General features: G+C 48.8%; 1 long non-coding RNA gene across 1 annotated transcript; it reads left to right on the top strand.

Annotated features, from left to right (window-relative positions):
• Positions 1-2,499: 2,499 nt before the first annotated feature.
• Positions 2,500-12,531, top strand: LOC111775606 (uncharacterized). Its single transcript, XR_002811377.2, has 3 exons — positions 2,500-4,644; positions 6,207-6,286; positions 12,113-12,531. It is a non-coding gene; the product is annotated as an uncharacterized lncRNA (long non-coding RNA).
• Positions 12,532-19,300: the final 6,769 nt, after the last annotated feature.

Below are 19,300 nucleotides of genomic sequence, written 5' to 3'. Positions count from 1 at the left end.
ACATCTGTTGCCAATCTTCTTTTTTGCTTGAGGAATATTGTCCCTGAGCTAACATCCGTGCCCATCTTCCTCTATTTTGTATATGACATGACACCACAGCATGGCTTGATGAGTGGCGTGTAGGTCCACGCCCAGGATCGGGGCCTGTGCACCCCAGGCTGCCAAAGCAGAGCACGCAAACTTAACCACTACACCACTGAGCCGCCCCCTCTGCCACATCTTAAACAAGCCCAGGACCCCTCCCTGGCAGGGTGCCAGTCACCAAGCCTTGCAACAGAAATCAGAGACGGTGGCAGTGTGGCTGGTGGGCCTGTCTACCAGGGGTTGCAGTGGGCCTGAGACAGAGGCATCAGAGCCACACGAGAGAGAAGGACCCTTTTGACCTTCTGACCAGCACCTCTCTCCCCGGCCCTGTGACAAGCCTGTCATCTCCTAGGCAGCTGGAGCTGTAAAGCACACAGGAGGACCCTGGGTGAACTCTCTTAGCTCAGGGAAAAGAAGACACCCCATCCATCCCTCTCGCTCACATCAGAGTGGTCTTGTGAACTTGAATCTGACCACATCACTCACCTGCTCGAAATTCCTCAGTGGCTTCTTTGGGGAAAAATCAGATGACCTTTGAAGGCAGTTTGCCTGCCTGTCCGGCCGCACACTCCTCTTGTATAATAAGCTCAGCAACAGCGAACGGCTTGCCTCAGACGCACCAGACCTGCACACCCCTCTGGCACACGCCCCTCCATGGCCTGGGTCCTCCTTCCACCTTTCCTCACCCGGCAGAAGCCCGGCATCCTTCAATCTCAGCTTCAAGGCTCTCCTCCAGGTGCCTTCCCTCCTCCTCATGCAGAAGCGTAGAAATGGAAGCTCCTTCCCACTGCATGCTGTCCTCTATGTTTCCACCATTGTGGTGGGCCCAGCTTCGCCGTATCACACCCACAGTTCTTCCAGGGTTGGCTCTCACTAGCCTCAGTTTCCTTACCTGTAAAATGGGGATAATAATTGAACTTATCTCGTAGTGCTGCTGGGAAGATTGATCCTGGCAAGCAGCAGTAGGGGTTGGGGAGAGCCAGGGAAAGAAAGGAGAGCAATACAGGGTGCACCCATGAGCAGGTCACCCTGTGGGCCGCTGGAGTTCTATCCTAGTGGGGCCTCGGGAGAAACAGATTGGAACACGCTCTGAACAGTCCCGTCAGAGGAGAGGAAGCTCTGTGTTCATCTGGCAACTCCCTTTTGTCATCAGCTCCAGGATGATTCTGCTAGGGGTCAGGGGGCATCCACTTCCTGGCACTCTGGCCATATATGTGCCAGGCATGTTCCTATGGCCAGAGAAAAGCCCCTGGGCAGAGAGGCTCAGGTGCTTGCAGTGGAAGCCTCTAGACCTGGGCAGGATGCTAACAGCATCTGACACCGTCTCCCTCCAGCTCTGCCATTGGCTGGCTGAGTGAGCTTGGCTCATCTAGAAAGTCAGTGCATCTCATTAGGTCCCTTGTGACTGGTCAGGTGCTTAGTCAGCCCACATCCCCCACGGCTGGGCTGCCCTTAGTGGGTCACTTAGCTTCGGGGGCCTCCGAGGACGGGGCCGGGGCTGCTTTGTTCCTCACTGTATCCCAGCAGCTAGGGCAACGCTCAGCACACACTAGCCGCTTACTGCCCATTGGTTGACTGACCGGCCCGCCTGGGGAAATGATGCACAATGAGGTCATGGACAGAGAAACCCAACATTTAGACTCAAACCCTACTAGGGTCCCAGGCAATGGAAGATGGGGACCCCTGCCTTTTGAGCTGCATGTATGCTGTGGTCTATACGTGTGATGTAAGTTTTAACTTTCCAAGATGGCACTTCAGATCCAGAAACGGCCACATATAGGAGCTATGAAGATAATATTTGGGGGTCTTGTTACCTTACGTGGCTCAGAGCTGGAGTGGACCCAGCTAACTGCAGCCCGTGCACCTCTGCACCGGGTACCAGGCTCTTCACCCTCCGACATTCTGCCCAAGCAATGCCGATTCTTCAGGACCAAGAGGCAGCCTGGAAACCTCAATAGATATTATCACAAAACATCGAGCAGCACTAGTGGACCACAGGGGATGCCCTCACTCCTCCACTGCTGCCCACACGCTCCGAGCATCCCCAGCATCTCCTCGGACACTTCCCAGAGTTGGGTCCCTGCGTACCTCCCGGGGCCCAGGGGATGGGACCGCGCTCACCTTCTGGAGAAATGCCATCCTCGGCCTGTACTGCTGGCCTTGGTGTCGGATCGTCATCCTGGATGCTGGATGAATTCACAACCAGAACACACGCGGCCGAGAAAAGAACCAGCCCGGAGCGCAGGAGCCCGCGAGCCCCGCACACGCCCTGGCGTCCGGGGGAGGTGGCTGCGCGCGGCGGGCTGGGGGGCGGGGGGGCTGCCGGCGGCGCCCCCTTCTCTCCCGCTCCGCACGCGCCCCCGGGAGGGCCGGGATCCGCGCCAGCCAATCCGCGAGCCGCGCCGCGGGCTCATTAGCATGGGCTGCGCTGGCGCCCACCTGCCGCCAGGGGGCGACGTCCGGCTCTGCCGGGGCCTGGGGAGTCTCAGGCTGAGGCCCGCGCCTTGAGGACCCGCGAGTGAAGGATCTGTCGCAAAGGGCGAGCCTGGGGCCGCACCACTAAGCCTGGGGAAGTGAAAACAGTAAACCATGGGTTTTGGATCGCTGGTTAGCCGGCCAAGTCACTGGATGGCCCTTAGCAAATTGGATAAACTTTCTTAACGCCAGTTTCCTCATCCAACCGGAGGAAAGCAAGTGAGTGGGTGGGAACTGACACCTGTCTGTCAGGTGCTGTGAGACCGGAATGAATAACCGAGTCAACTGGCAGTGGAGTGTGGTTGGCGGTGAAGAATGCTGCTCACCTGCCAGGTGGGCTGGCTCTGAACGCCGGATTTGCCACTAGCTCTAGGATCTCAAGCGAGTTAGGGAACCTCTCTGGGCTTCCTTTTCCCCCATCTGATCAATGAGGATACTATACCTCCTCGTGGTTTTTGGGGGTTTTGTTCTAGTTTGGGTTTTAAGATTACTAAGCTAATAATGCATGTGAAAACACTTACAACCGGGACTGAGACGAGGTGAATGTCACGTAAATCATAGTTTCTCGTATGTCTCTTGGGACTCTTTCTTAAAAATCACCATGCCTGGTGGCTCATTATGCATACGGTCAGAATAATATGAGAACTGTTGGAGTAGTAAATGGAGATTGGAATGGGCTAAGCAAAGTAATTTCAGAATCGTTTTAAATGTGTGTGTACCTGTGACTGTTTCCTTATTCTCTTATTTTGTTGATTTGGGTTTTCCCCTTTTTTCTTGATTTGGTTAGATGGTGATTTATTTCTTATAATGAGATAGTGTGTGTGTTTGTGTGCATGTGTGTGTTTACTTGAGAACCAGGTTTTATTTAGAATTGGAACTTCAAGATCATCTAGTCTTTGGATATTTATGCTGCTAAAATTAGTTAACAGACGCAAGAGGAGCTGTAAACTAGATAAAAACATTCAGTACATAGAGTGACCCCCTGTGTCGCTTTGCACCTGTCGCCCTGAAGTAGTTCGTGGCATCCTTTTGCACTCACATCCATTTACTATGGGATGATAAATCAGATGGTCACTCTAACCACATATCCGTTTCTCACTCTACAATGATCAGATCAAGCCTCCCCATTTCCTAGATGAGGGAGACATCGTGAGGCAGTGGAAAGAGAATGTGACTAGGACTCAGGACATTTGGATTCTGATCTCAAATTTATTCCTGACCCACTGGGGGACTTTAGGCAAGGCACATCCCCTCTCGAAGCCTCAGTCCCTGGTCAGAGTTGTTCAGAGCTCCTCAAAGTTTGCTCTACAAGCTGTGCTTCTCAAAGTGTAATGTACAAACCAGTCTCCTGGGGACCTTGTTAAAATGCAGATTCTGATTCATGGAGTTCAGGGTGAGGCTGAGATTCTGCATTCCTAACAGGATCCTGCTGATGCCCATGCTGACTTCAATCTGAGCAGCAAACATCTAAAAAGACTTATTCCACAGACTACAAATCAGTATGACATTTTAAAAAATAAGAAGCAGATTACAGTGAAATACATTCAGAAATCTACATGCCTAATACATTTAAAAGGAATTATTTGCTGCAGGGCTCCCCAAACCTCTAGCATACTTCCAAACAGAATGACTTGAGCAGCTCAGAAGAAAAGTTTTTCAGAAAGACAAGGTCTTTATTTTATAAACTAATGCAACAGAGGTAAGACAGCAGCCAGTTTTCCCACGCTTACCCTCAACCCCTCTCCCAGACGAATAGATGAAGTCTCTGATTGCTTGCCATACTTAAACCTCGTTGCAAGGAAAACAGTTTCACCCACAGCTCCCTCCACAGCCCCACCGCACCCACTGGCTCATATTTTGCACCCATGTCATGTGACTTGACCCATGGCTAACTGACCAGAGACACTGGAGTTCCTGACCCAGGCCACCAGTTCACACACTGGCCAAGAACCTGCAACAAAGGATGAACTGGACCAACCAGATTATCACTCTTGGAAATAGCCACTTGAGCCAGCTAGGAGAGGTGGCCAAATCTGAAAAGAAGCTCCAACGTGGAATCAGGCCCATGATGAAGCAAAACCACAGGTGAGCTAACGTCACGAGGGAGACAAACTCTGAGCAGGCCGTGGAAGCCTGGAGTAGAAAAGAGAATGGAACAGCAGCACAGAGCGATGTAGGGATACCCCAAGAGCCATTAGAAATGGAAGTGGAGGCTACTGGGGGCTATTGGGGTCACAAACAGCAAATTGTGTCATCCTTAGTTAGTTTTCATGGTGGTGATGGGCTATAGATTAGAGGAATGATGGAAACATATTATAGTTGTGTTTCAGCAAGACATTTGCGGACCAGAAAGAAAAAAATGAACATTGTCCCCTCCCCTCCAGGAAGCCCAAAGGAAATTTGCAGCCAATTTGTAGCAAGCATAGGACTTTAATGCCATTGTATCTTCATTCTGTCCAACACCACCCTATACTCACCCTGGTCTTCACTCCATATTTAATTTGTTTTCCTTGTCCTGATTTTTAATTTATTGTTTACCATTTTATATTATGCATCTCCCTATGCCTCATTGACTCAATTGTGAAAAGAGACATGGTATAAATAAATAAATAGATTGGATAAAAACTAACTTTAGTGGATTCATGTCTGAATGATCATATCCCCAATATTTCCTTAATCATCAGTGTGGGCAGAGAGATAGGTCTTTAGTTGCATGTCACAGGACCCCAAATTGCATCCTGTTAAAAATCATAGGGATCATAGTGACAACATTGATGACACAGTGTTTACATTTTCGAATGATGATGCAAAAGACAAGAATGACTAATACATTAGAAAATAGTATTTGCATCCAAAAGTTCTTGCCAATCTGAGCTTTATCTGATGTGCTTTCAGGAACTGATCAAATGCCCACACTGAATCAGCATCTCTGAGATCAACTTCAAATGTTTGGATTTCTAACTATTATCAAAAGTCATTATAAGAGCTATTCATGTGAATTTCTTTTTGAAAAAGTTCTGATTTGATCCAAAACTGTTAAGATATTGTCCATTCTATCCCTCTACCATGTGCCATAGGAGAAATTTCTTTCAAAGTTTATTTAGTAGCAACAAAAATTTAGTCTTCCCTAAAAAACCCCTACAATGCTTCCTTTTTCTTGAGCAAGAGAGACGTAAATCCTGTTTCTTGTTCATGTTGACCAGCAGACCACTTCAAATCTGGCATTAGTCTTCCTTGGAGCAACAGGAATGAACACTTGGTTTCTAATTTTTTTCTCCACTCTGTTTTCCTATTTGAGTTCATCTACCATTGGTTTTATTATCTGGGCTTTTTTCTTTTGGTAAGCCACCACGACTCCTTTTTTAGAATGATATGGGATCTAAATAAATTATATTTGAATGATTAGTGGAAGATTGCTTGATGAATTGGACAAGGTGGGGGAGAAAGGAAAAAATGTGCAATCTCAACAGTCTTCAAGATAAGTGGCTGTCTTTATCGAAATGATTTTTTGAACCTACCTTGTTTTATTTTAGTCCAAGATACCAGGGAGAATAGCGTGGTGAAAAAATATATTTGAATTTGATAAACATCTTGCTCTCTTTACAAGACAATTGATTAGAGCACTTCTGTCTATCTAAACTGATCAGCTCGACTCAGAAGTGAGAGGATGTCTCCTTCCCGCAAGCCTGAATCTCCTCTCTCCTCGCTGCATCTCCATCATTTCCAGGTGAGATGGATGAGTGAGCAGATGAGGGAGGGAGGAAGTGGGTAGGAATGTGGATGGGTATGGGGACTTCGGAGAGTTCACATAGAATGAGCTGACCTAAGTCAGACCTCCCAGTCACTCCCAGTATGCCATCCTATAATAAGAAATGTTTCCCCTCGGTCCTATCCATTCTAAGGAGTGGAGTTCCTGCAATAAATCCAGGGCAGAAATTTCCCAGAAACACTTTCTATAAATTATCAAAGGCAAATATGACAATACTGTCTCATTTTCTGTCCTCCATGAGACACCAAAATATGCCTCCTTTAAGTGGGAATCAAGTGGATTCTGCATAATAATATTGACATCTTTGCTTTTATAAGTTCTTTTTCCACTATAAAATATACATGCAAACTACCGAAAATTTAGAAAATAGAGAAAAGCAAAATTTTAAAAATGTAATAATATCTAATCTGGGAAAAGAAATTTGGATGACTTGAAATGGAGTGCATGACAGAAATGGACCTGCTGAAAGTCTGGGGACTTGGATTCTGATTTCAGCTCTGCTCTAACTAGCTGGGGTGGCCTTGGGCAAGTGACTTATTTTAGATGATTTTTTTTCCACTTGTAAAAGCAAAAGGTTGGGCCAGCCACAGCCACTATTCCGGTATCCCAGGATCGCAGAATAGTTAGACAGGCAAATGCTATAGGCCAACTACCTGGGTTTACATTCCCAGTGCTGTCATTTATGAGTTGTTTGAGCCTGGGTAAATGTCATAGCCTATCCATGTTTCAGTGTTCTCATCTATAAATGAAGATCATGATAATCTGTCTCACATACTGATGATTCGGTGAATGTTGGCTACCATCATTATCTTAAACACAGTCCAGCGTGCCTTCCCAGCCATATCTAATGTCACACAAGACCTCTTTTCTGAGAGCCACACATCCAATGTGGTCTACTCAGCATCACTATGACCTCACATGTCATTTGGGATCTCAACTTTGTGGTGTCCAAAACTGAGTGAGTAATCCCTGCGCATCTCAAACCTACACCTCCTTCACTGTTGCCTATCTCAGCAAATAATACCAACGCCCACTCAGTTGCTCATCCCGCAAACTTGGGAATTGACCAGAGAACTCTTTCTCTCTTACTCCTGAGATCTAATCAATCATCACATGATGTTGACTCTGTTTCCTTAATTTTTCTTAATACATCTACTTCTGTCATCTCTACTGCCGCCAGCTAAATCCAAGCTACCGGCGTCTCTTGGCTGGGCAACTGCAATGGGGCCTAACTGGACCACATTCATTCCTGCCCCCTCATTCCCTTCCAACTTTCAATTCATTCCTCCCGCTGTCACTGGAGTGATTTTTTTTAACTCTGTATTTACACGTTTCAGTCTTCTGCGTAGAGGGCTTCAGTTGCCCACCACAGATCTTAGGAAGAAGCCCATTTGTAACGAATCTTACAAGGCCGCTCGGGCCCATCCCATGCCCCTCTTTCTCTTCATCTTTATGCCCCCACTACACTGGCCCCATTTCTGGAACAACCCATGCCTCTTTTTGCCTTAGGGCTGCCACATTTGGCAAAAACTATTCTTCACTTACTTCTTACCTGCTAACTTCTCATTCTTTGAGTTGCAGCCAAAATGTCACTTCCTCAGGCAAAAGTCTTCTCTGACTCCCTCCCCAGACTGGGTTAGGTCGTTCCACTATGCCTTTTCTGGGGCCACTTTCCTTAATTATAATTTTTTTCGCTTGTAAAAGGAAAAGGTTGGGTTTGTAAAGCTGTGTCATAGCAGTATTTTTCACAGTAGCCCAAAGGTGGAAGGAACCCAAGTGCCCATCAATGGATGAATGGATAAATAAAATGTGGGATTTATATACAGTGGAATATTACTCAGGCTTCAAAAGGAAGAAGTTCAGCCTTCAAATGGTTGATTATTACGTCAGTCTCTCTGTATTGTCTGTCTATATTCCTAACTGGACTGTCAGCCCCATGAGGACGGGACTTGATTCTCTTATTCACATGCTATTCCCAGCACTTGGCTCTTGCTGGGGTAGAGCAGACTTTCAGTCAGTATTTGAGAGAAGAAGGAGATTTGGAAAGACACGCAGAGAATAGAAATGAGGGACCACGTGACCCCAGGAGCCTCAGTTTCTATCTGTTCAGCTCCAGCCCCTCAGAGGCCCAGCTGTTCATTGACTTTGCTGCCTGTCGTTGGATGCACAGACGTGTCGTTACAAGCCCTTTACTTAGGGTGGCATGAGAGCCTTTCTGCTCCTGGAGTGCTGGAACTGTGGCTTCTCCTTCAAAATTCCCTCAAGGCTTTTCAAATAAGGATGATAATAATGACAAATGCTCATATCATCAACTGAGTATGAGCCTGGAGCTGTTTTAAGTGTTGTAGAGATCACTCACTTAATCTTCACGACAACCCCCTGAGGGAGGTACTGTGACACAGTCCCCGTTGTTCAGATAAGAATCCAGAGGTGGTGGGATGTGGCACGGGACTAGCCAGTAGCAGAGGTGGGCTTCGAACCTAACAGTCCAGCTTCAAAGTCCATATATGTAACCAATATACTGCATACAAATCCCCACTGTAAGTCTGGCATAACCGTGCATGGAATAGAGACGGGAGAGGCGTAGGGTAGCTGAACGGTGGGGAAGGCTTACTTGCCTCTCCCGATGTGTTTTCCCTGGAGCATTCCCTGCTAGCTGCACCTCTCCCAACCTAGCTCTGCCCCTTAGCTCGCTCTGTCCTGGAGGAAGTGGAGTGACTCATCTGATTGGCAAATTTGGGAAGAACTACAGCCCCTTAGGCATTAAGCTTCCTGCAGACAGCATCTGTTCTACATTATCCCACCCTAAGAAGCCCTGCCCTGGGACTGCATCACCGTGACCAGTGGGAGACCCGACTCCTTTGGACTTCGGCAGGCCCATTTGGGTCTCTATGCATCTCTCAAACTAAGCTCAGGTCTCCAACTCAGCCTTTATCAGAAACAAGAGTACTGTTTCCATGCTCAATCTGTCCCATCCAGGCAGAGGAACTGTCGTCTGCCCCATCAGAGACCCCACACTCAGTAGGATTTTATGGTTGCCCTGGGTGGTCTGGTTAGACAAGCAGGTTTTGGTGCTAGGACCCTCTGAGTTTAGGCACACTAAGCTGAATTCCCAATGGCAGACGTTCGAGACAGGTACCTCCATCCCTGTAGACACACTGCCCCAGCCTCCCTTACCCACCAGTGAAGAGGGCCAGAGGTACTGCTCCAAGATGTGAGGTAGGAGGTGCCCTCATTGCGCATGGTGGAACCCAGGGCTGCTGGAGCTGCCTCCACCTTGACCTGGGCACTCTCTGCTTTGTCGGGTCTCTCTGAGGCAACACAGATGATGCTGAAGGAGAATACCCCACCTTTACTAGGTTTCTGAAGGGTGCCCAGCCCTTCCACCTTTCAACTCATTGAATCCTCATAATATCCCTGTGGGAAAGCTACAATGATGATGCCCCTTTTACAGATGGGGAAACTGAGTCAAAGAGGCTTTAGATAACTACCCTGGTCGTGTAGCCTTGAATGGTAAGTGGCAGAGCTGGGACATTGCCCCAGGCAGGCTGGTTCCAGAGTCCACACTCCAAACTCTGCCTCGGGCTACTTCGGCCCAGATGAACACCAGCTGATGACCCTCAGGCACACTGGCCACCAAGATCTCCCCTGGGGTTTTGGTGTCCCTGGTATTCCTGTGTCAGGCTCTGGCCCAGCACCTCCTTTTGCTGCCAGCAGGCACTGTCTTTCCTAAGGAACAGCTGCAGAAGCGGGAGCAAGTATGTCAGTCCTATTGTGACCTTCCAAAGCAAGGGGTTTTCCAAAGTTCCCACCCCGCTGCTTTCTGCCCCCGATTTTTCTGGGAACAAGTGCCGTCTGGAAAGGTGCAGAAAGATGACTGATCCAGGATACATAAAGGAAATGAAAACATGAACACCTGTGAGGAGTTTGTTTAACGTCCACAAGTTTCACTTTCTTTATTAGACAAGGAGTTTCAAATTCCATCTCCCTCACTCTTACTTCTCTTTGCTTCCACGTGGGTCTAAACACTGCTTTTCTTTCTCCCTTCTGCCCTCCCCGCTTGTCTCTCTCCCTTCTCTTCCTCTTTCCCCGGTAACACCAGCTGGCATCTTCACCTTGGAAACAGTAGCTCTGCCCTTTTTTCTCCTCTCTCTCTTCTTTGATTGCCAGCCGTTCTGGGTTCAAAGCCAAGGCAGGCTGCCCTGCAGACTTCAGTATTTTTTAATATGAACCCCAGAGAATTTATCTCTCTCAAGGATTGCTGGCATCCCTTCCTCCAAGATCTGTGACTCCCAATTGCCTCCTAGACGAAGACCCTGCCCTCAGCCTGGCATTCCAAGGCTGGCCCAGAGCTGATCTCATTTTCTAGCCATTGCCGCTCCCTGCTCCCTAACACTCCCTAAGACCCTCTGCTTCTGTCAACTCAGGCCGCTTGCCTTTTCCTGGGCACATGTTGAACTTGCTTTGGGCTCTTGCCTCTCCGTCTGCCTGAAGCCCCTCCTCCACATCATTCGTTGGCAGTTGATGCAGCCCTGACGCCCCGCTTCCGGAACATCTCCCTGTGCCCAGTCAAAGCCACACTTCCTTCCTCTCCCTCCTTTGGCCCTAGTTCAGGGCCTGCTAGTGACACTCACTGCTCCCAGGGGCTCCATGCCCCCTCTGGACTGCAAGCATCCCCAGGGGTACAGCCAGGGGCTCGTACAACTTCCTCACATCCCTCATCCTGCCCCTGCATTGCACACTTCTCCACCCAGCCTGCTCCCTCCCCATCACATCTGCAGTGCTCCCAGAGCCCCCTTCCTAAACAAACGCCCCTCTGTTCTAGAAGGCAGCCCCTCTGTTCACTCAGCAGCCCTGAGGGTGCCACCTCTCTTGCTTCTCTCCCACCTTCCTCCCCTATGCCCAGAGCAGTGCTTCCTCTAGTTTCCTCAGACACTCCCCCACTCAGATGCTAAGAGTCCTCCTCCTCTGGGGCTCAGCCCACCCAGCTTTGCCTCCTTCCACCCATCTGGGTATCTGCCTGCAGGTTTCTTCCCTGTTTTCAGTCTCTTGTCTTCATCTTGGATGACTTCAGGGTCCCCCTGGGTCACCCACCTGACTTCCCAATCTTATAGATCCCCAAGGACCTCTGCCATCCCTTCATTTCAGCCACACTCTGGACTTTGTCCTCATCCACAAATATGCCGCCTTCGAAACCTGGATTTCAGCTCCTGGCCCTGCGAGCCAGCTTCTGGTCCCTCCAGCTCTCTCTCCGTCCCTCTGCTCTCAAGTGCCCTTCAGTGCCCGGGCCCACCCCTCCAATCCCTCTGGTCATCAGGCCCTCCCTGGCTGCACTTCGCACCCCACTGAGCCTGGACTCCAGGTCAGTCGTGTGAACTAACTTCTCAATAGCCTCTTCGGGCCCTCCCACCTGACAGACTTACCCTCAAATCCCCCTGGCGTAAGACAATCCTGTATGTGAGTGAATAAGGGAACCTGGAGGAAAACACAACTGTGAAGTAACGTCAGTTTGATCCCAAGGTTACCATCTATTTTGGATCTTCAAACTACACATCCCCTCCTTGAACTCGGCAGCTCTCTCTGCCTCTGGGAATGCACATTCACACAGGCCAGCCCCTGGGACTCATTCGGTCTCATGCCAAGGTCAAGACAAGCAAGGAAAGTTTTGGGATGTCCTGGTGGGCTCTGGGGACTATTTCCCAAGGGTGACTCAGAGCTCCATGGAGAGAAGCAGGCTGGGACTCAAGAGCCTGTGCTTTCTTTTCCTTTCTTCTGTCTTTCCAGGAAGCCTTTGGAACAGGATGCAAATGCAGCTCTTTCCATCCAGCCCGGCATCCTGCTTCCAGATGCAAGAGGCTGAGCAGGCCACTGGGATAGTATTTAAGCGGCTGTGACCACCATGTCCCCATTTGGAAACTGGAGCCCAGGGACCGCCCTCCCCCTCCCCTGTCCCGGCCTTTAAAGTGGTCTGAATAATACATTACACTTTTATTCGTCTTCCTCGCTAGATGCAAGCACTTTACCGGAACCCTGTCATATTCATCTTTATGGCCTGAGGTTCTGCTCCTGGTAGGAGCTCAGCAAATGTTCGGTAAAATGAATTTTTAAAGTAATTATTGAATCATCAAGTCAATGTTTGGATAAACCAGTCAGAGTGAGACTGTTCATGAATCTGCCTAGAAAATACATTTCTTCATACAGTGCTGTTGTCTTTGTCGCTTGGCCTGGAAAAAGCTTTCCCGTATATACATGTGAGAAGTGCCACAACCAGCTGTCTGAATGCTTGAGTGCGAGCTAAGGGAGGCGGTAGATCTGGGAGCATTTATCGAGCCCTCATTATTGCACATCGTGGTGGGCATCAAAGGTGATATACACAGTCACTAGAAAGAGAGTCTGCTTGTCTCAGGGAGCCAAGATGCCCACAGAACAGCACAAATAGCACAGGGAAGAGTGGTGAGGGCACAGGCTTTAGAGACAGGCTGGGTTCCCATCCTGCTCTGCCACATCCGTGCTGTGTGCCCTAAACACGTTACTCAACTTCTCTCTGTCTCAATTTCCTTAAATGTAAGATGGGAATCATACTAATCATAGTACCTACTTCATAGGGCCACTTCTGAGGATTGAATGGAATATGTGTGAAGCACTGAAAATAGTTTCTGGCCCTTTATCGGGGATAATTGTTGTTATTATTATTATTGACTATACTGTTAAATGAGATATTATATATAAAGTGCTAAGCAGTGCCTGGCACTTATCAAGCACTCGGCAATGTTAACAGCTATTATTATTATTATCATTTTTATTTTTAAGTTCTGAATTAGTTATCTGTTGCTGTGTAGCAAATTACCCCCAAATTTAGCAGCTTAATACAATAAACACTTTTTATCTCCAGTAGTTTCTGTGGGTCAGGAATCTGGCAACAACATATAGCTGCATGGTTCTAGCTCAGGATCTCTCAAGGGGTGCAGACAGGCTGTTGCCTGGGGCTTGACGAGCATCTGTTCCAAGATGGCTTACATGGCTGGCAAGTTGATGCTGGCTATTGGCAGGAGGCCTCAATTCTTCCCCAGGTTGACCCTTGTACAGGGCCACTTAAGGGGCCTCACAATACGGCGGCTGCTTCTCCTCTGGTGAGTAATCCAAGAGAACAAGGCGGAACCCATAATGTCTTTCGTGAAACTTTGTGCACAATAATCTATTAGTGACACTGGTCAGCCCTGTTTATTTTGGGAGGGGCTACATGAGGGTGTGAAGACCAGGAGTGGAGACTCGCTGTCCTGGAGGCTGACTACTGCAGGTCCTAAATATGAGTTCCACTGGAGTTCGGAAGAGGGAGAAAATTGAAGGTTAGGGCATTCAGAGAATGTTCTGATTTTTTTAAGCTGGATCTTAGAGAGACGTCCTTCATCATTTCTTTTTCCTCACATTCTTTACTTCCACAGCTCTGGGAAAGAGGACTTTTACAATCAGAAGGGCAGGAGGGAAGCAGGGAAAGTATGAGGAAAAGTTTAAAAGAGGTGACAGGACCTATTTGAGGGATAGTAATGGGGAGACTGACATTGGGAAGGAAAAACGTCTAGAAATAGGGTGAAGGAGGCAGCCTGGGCCTGCCCAAGGAGAGCTCCCAAAGCCGAGTAAATACGTTTAAACTCGCTGAGGTAGAAAGTAAACATTAAAGGAACTCGGCTTTGGCTGAACACCTTTTCAAAGTGCCTGCAGGCTTGTTTGATGTGGGGGATTTGAGGCTGGGTAACGGATTTTTGGAGCTGGAAAGTATTCTCCTCTAAGGGACATTCGCTTCAATGCGAGCATGCCCTGGCGAGGTCAAGGCAACACCAGGAAACGGACTTTAATAGCTTCCTTATATCAGGGTAGGAAGCTCGAGTTGATAAGAAAGTTGGACTCCCGCATCCCGGTTGGAGGAGGAGCCTCCCCAGAGGAAACGTTGGAGTGGGAGATAGTCTGTGTTTACACAGCACGCTGGCAATGTCTGCAGTTTATACAAACTGCATCCTTGGCACGGCTGAAGACAGAACCGCCTAACCTAGAAAAACCCACAGCTGGTGCCCAGCCAGCACCAGGAGGAAGTGTCTGCCCAGACCCAGCCTGCTGGGGGCTCAGAGCCGCCTGGACCCCTTGGGGGTGGGGGCTCCCCTGCACACCGCTGCCCTGACACTGGACACTGCAGTGCCGGGCAGGGCCGTGACAGTCACTTAAGCATCCCCTTCGCGTCCTGCACGGACTACCTGTTCACCTCTTCCAGTCATTCCAGTCAGCAACAGGGAGTGTGTCATGACACCCCTGAGACATGACTGTGGCCCGCTCATCAAGCTCATAACGAACCTTAACGTTTGTGGATCAGTGGGGGTCCCCAAGTGTTCCCACTACGACCCAAATGATTCGCAGACCCTGTGGTGCACTGTGCTGCTGAGCGGGGTGGCATGAGGCAGGCCTTTCTGGATTTGAATCAGCACCATCCCTTGAGGGTGACCTTGGCGACTGCCCTTTACCTCTCAGAGCTTCAGTTTCCCCATCTAGGAGACGGGGAGACGGCTAACAGATAAAAAGTCCTTGAACAGGGACCAGCATGTAGCAAGAGCTCATAGACAACGACCACCACCACAATCTCATTATTACTCCGTTATTATTCCATGCCTCCTAGTCTTCATCCAGTCAGCCCAGAAGGCCCTCTTTCCCATAAGCCCTTTCTCTTCTCTCAAAACTCAACTCAAATACCACACACCTGCTTTCAGGGTGGCCCCATGCCGAGCTCCTAGGCTAGTCGAGAAGCTCTAACGCTCGTGGCCCTGGGCAGCTGTGCCTGTTCCCATCATGGCACAGAGAACGTAGCACAGTGATGGCTGGTTGACCAGTTGGCGTCACCCACTGTGAACTCCTTGTAAACTCATTCTGCTTTCTACTCCGCAATGTGTAGCACACTGCCTGGCCCGGCAGGCACTCCCCACACGTCAGACAACGCAGTGTTGGGCTGGTTCCATAGTCCATAGGTCAGTCCCTAACTGTGCCAGCGGCCCCAGCAGGTTTGCTTCTGGCCTGGACCATCTGCACGTGGAGACTGGAGACTGCAGTGACTCAGGCACGACTGGAGGATTAGAGAAGCCGGGGCCATGGGGGAGGGGTGAGCAGCTTCTTTTCCAGCAGAGCCTTCCCCGTACAACACAGCAAAAACTGAAGTCATGGCAGAAGTTATGCTTTTCCCAGGGAAGATAGTAGGGGTATGAAGCTACCCAGGGAGAGGGGGGATTGCAGCCTAGACCTTTCCTCTGACTTCTGAAAAGTCCTAAATTTGGCTCCCAACACCTAAAGGAGGTCCCTAGAACTAAGGAGTGTCTTCACAATCTCAGAGACTTTGGACAAAGTCCAGGGTCACCGTGTGATTCAGAGGGTGGAGTATGTGCTATAAATTTGCTTTTAAAAAAATCCTGAAGAAACACAGTCTCTTGGCCCCGGGTTCAGACATCTGTCTTAGGGGAGTTGCTTTCTGAACAACAGAAGCACCCTGGTCCCTTAAACCTTTCGGTGTCAACCCAGTCTCCCAAGCTCGCCGTCCTCAAGCCTGCCACAATCTTGCTCTCCCTCACTCTAATGTGGAGTCTGGCTTTGTAAAGTCTCTGGATGGTTCTATTCACTCTCAGGGTAGCCAGGTCCTATCACTGCACACCTGAGTCCCTGCAGCCACCTCTAAGCTGTTCTTCCTGGCTGCTGTCTCTCCTCTCTCCTTCCCCTCACGGGCTCCAGGGCCAGATGAATCACCCTAAAGTAACACCCATGTCACCCACCCTCTTCTCAAAAATACTCCAGTAGTTCCCATTTAGTGACACAATAAAATCTTGATGTCATAACCTGGGACCCAACCTGACTCCACCATGCCTCTTTGACATCAGCTGTTGGTTCTGATCAAACCAGCTCCCACATTGTCGTGGGCACTCACCAGAAGTGTGCCCACTCTGAGGCTGTTCCCCCTGCCTGTAATGCCTGTCCTCACTCCTTTCCTTGTAACCAAGCTTTCAAGGCTTCTGTCCACTTCCCATGGATTGGCCCAGGAAAGAGCCACTAGCTCCACATAGCTACTGAGCACTTGAAATGTGGCTAGCGACACTAAGAAACTTATTTTTTATTTTAATTAAGTTAAATTTAAAGACTGATACTTGGAACAACTTAGTTTTGTGAATCTACTTTTTCAACCGTAAATTTTATGAAATCTAAAGACAGACGAGAGATCTTTAAGGAAAATTCAGTGTCTGAATTGCAATTGTTGCAAATGTAAAATGCATGCTGGATTTTGAAGACAGTAGAAAAAATGAAGAATGTAAGAGAGCTCTTTAATAGTCTTCTTTGAAATGTCATTTTGGATATATTGGATTTAATAAACTATACTGTTAAAATCAATTTCACTTTTTTTTCACTTTTCTAATGTGGGTACTAGAAAATTTAATATTACTACGTGGCTTGCATTACTTCTTATAGACAGCCATGCTCTAGTCTCTAGATTGCTGAAGCAATGGTCTGTTTAGTTCACTGAAAACTTCGCAAAAGCAACTTTGTATATTTTTAAATCTTTATATGTATATAACAAAATCATTTTAACTGCTTTTAATCCCCAATGCGCAGCGACAAATGCTACTATTTCCTGACATCTATTTTGAGCCTAGTTCTAGGTGCTTTGCATATGTTATCTGCAGAGCTGGGATTCAAGCCCACACCTGCCCAACTCTCCCTGATGCTCTTCGTGAGCCCGGCTCATGCCGGATAGGAGTGGGCGCACACTGAGTATCTGCTGTTGAGAAGGATGGCTCAGGTTCTAGTTTCTCCCGGCCTGCCCAGGCAAACGCCACTGTCCTGCTTGCCCCCGTGTAAGCAGGCTATTTGATCGACGTCCATTGTGTGATGGTGTGTCCTGATCATCCCCACCCCACACACACCCTCCAGCTAGTTCAAGTCGCTTAATGACCCACGATGTGGTATTATCTAGCCATTCCAAGTTAGCACAGTGTGTAGGGAGATCCAGGACCGTGGTTCTGACAAGCGGAGCTGAGCCAAAAGTTTCCTCTCCAGTTACGACATGGGTACCTCCAGTCCTAGAGGGCTGCAAATCTCGCTGGCAACCCTTAGAAATGCAGGAAATCGATTTGGGATCATGCAGATGGTGCATACTCATTTAAATTACACTTAATTAGCCTTTACGATATGCCCTGCTAGCCGGTGAAGATACAAGGTAAGCTAGCTGTGTCCCTTGCCTCAAAGGGCCCACATCCTGATGCAGTAGGTGAGGGAGGGGACAATTAGTCTAGTGTGACCTGTGCTGTGATGGAGGGAAGTGAGGATGCTGTAGGACCTCAGAGACCAAGTATCTTGACCAACCTGAGGAGGCAGAGAGGGGAAGGAAGGAAGGGATGGGGCTGGCGGAGGGAGGGCAGGAAGGAGAGGGGAGCAGGAGAAGGGAAGGATGGGAGATAGGGGAAGACGGCCTGTGAACCAAAACAGAGATGACTCCGGGTGTTTCCAAGCACTGCTGGCCAAACTAGAAGGATGGCTGGCACTCTTGGAACACGCATGAAATTTACCAAGAGAACAATTTGTCAAAAGAAACATCTCCTAAGAAAATGCTGTTATTCCGTGAGAGGATTATGCCGGGGGGAGGGGTCTTTTCAGAAACACCTCCCGGTTCCTGGCTATTTGATAGAGCGTCCACTACTACTATCCGTTTCCTTGTTTATGGAGAAGAGTCAATAATTAAGAATAGGGCCATGGAGGGGCATATCTTTTGGGGGCCCAAGACATCAGTCGTAGGTATATAGTTTGTTTAGAGTTTCCAGCAGAACTCATTGGCTTTCAAGATGAGTCCATGGGTCTAGTATGTCTGTCCCAGAGGGAGTTAAAAAGCCCCCTAAATCCCAATTCCCTGCTTATTGTAACAAATTAGCCAAGAGTCTCTGTGATTTGCTGGATTCTTAGAAAACGCCTAAGGCAATAGGCGTCATAATCTGAGCTCCTAGCCCCTTGTGCCGTCTGAAATGCACATCAGGTACAGAACTCCCTAGTTACAGACGATGAGTTCGCCTGAAGGGCTTGCCGTCCTGCCTGAGGCAGTGCTGCAGAACCCTACCTCCTCCTGGAGCTGGGTTTAACTTCTTGGGGATAACTTCCTTCGCTTTCCCCGAGGCCCTTAGCAGAAATCCTACGTTAGGGGGTAACTAAGGATTGGTTCAAAATGCGTTATGCGTCTGCTTACTATAAAGCGCTCATGGACTTCTTGCCCAGGGTGGACATGGGAAGGGCAGTGACGCCCCAGAGGCTCAGCAGGCTCCTACCAGAGGGCCACAAAAGTCCCCAACCAAGGACTGGCTATTAAATGACTTAAATATAGTGTTTCAGCCAAACATTCAAAAGTTTCCCCCTTGGGATCCACCTCGAGAGCCTGGGAAGTTGGACATTTCTGAGGTCTAGTTTAGGCCCCACGTTTGTAAAATGGAGGCAATTTAGATGTTATCTCATTACATCCTGCCAGGCAATAGCAGCCTTGGCTCCGGGAGAGACAAGTCCCCACCTCTGCCTGTGATTTAGAGGGTCCTGCTCTGGCCCTCGTCTAGTTCTGTCCCTACTCCTAGGGCAAGGCCAAGTGACCCGCCCAGAGCCTGTGCTTCTGCCCAGGCCAATCTCCAGGTACTGGGATCCCCAAGTTCCTTATTTAAGTAGGCCAAGGCCATTTCCCTAAGGAGGAATGCACCACAGCCCCAAGGGCTGTCCAGTGGTGGCTCTTGGTGGGGGTGTGCACAGAGCACAGGCATGTGAGCTGAGGTATCTACATGCATGTCCATGAGGCATCCCCTCATTACCCATGACCTTGAAGATGTAGATACCAGTCTTTAGTTAGACAGTAAACTCTTTGAGAGAAGGAAATGTGGTGACATTGACTGAAAGCCTGCTCTGTCATCTTATATAACTCCCCCC

This window comes from Equus caballus, chromosome 11 (genome assembly GCF_041296265.1).
Source record: "Equus caballus isolate H_3958 breed thoroughbred chromosome 11, TB-T2T, whole genome shotgun sequence".
In the NCBI taxonomy this organism is placed as follows: domain Eukaryota; kingdom Metazoa; phylum Chordata; class Mammalia; order Perissodactyla; family Equidae; genus Equus; species Equus caballus.
The sequence above is the reverse complement of the archived record's forward strand: the minus strand, read 5'-3'. Positions and strand labels throughout refer to the sequence as shown.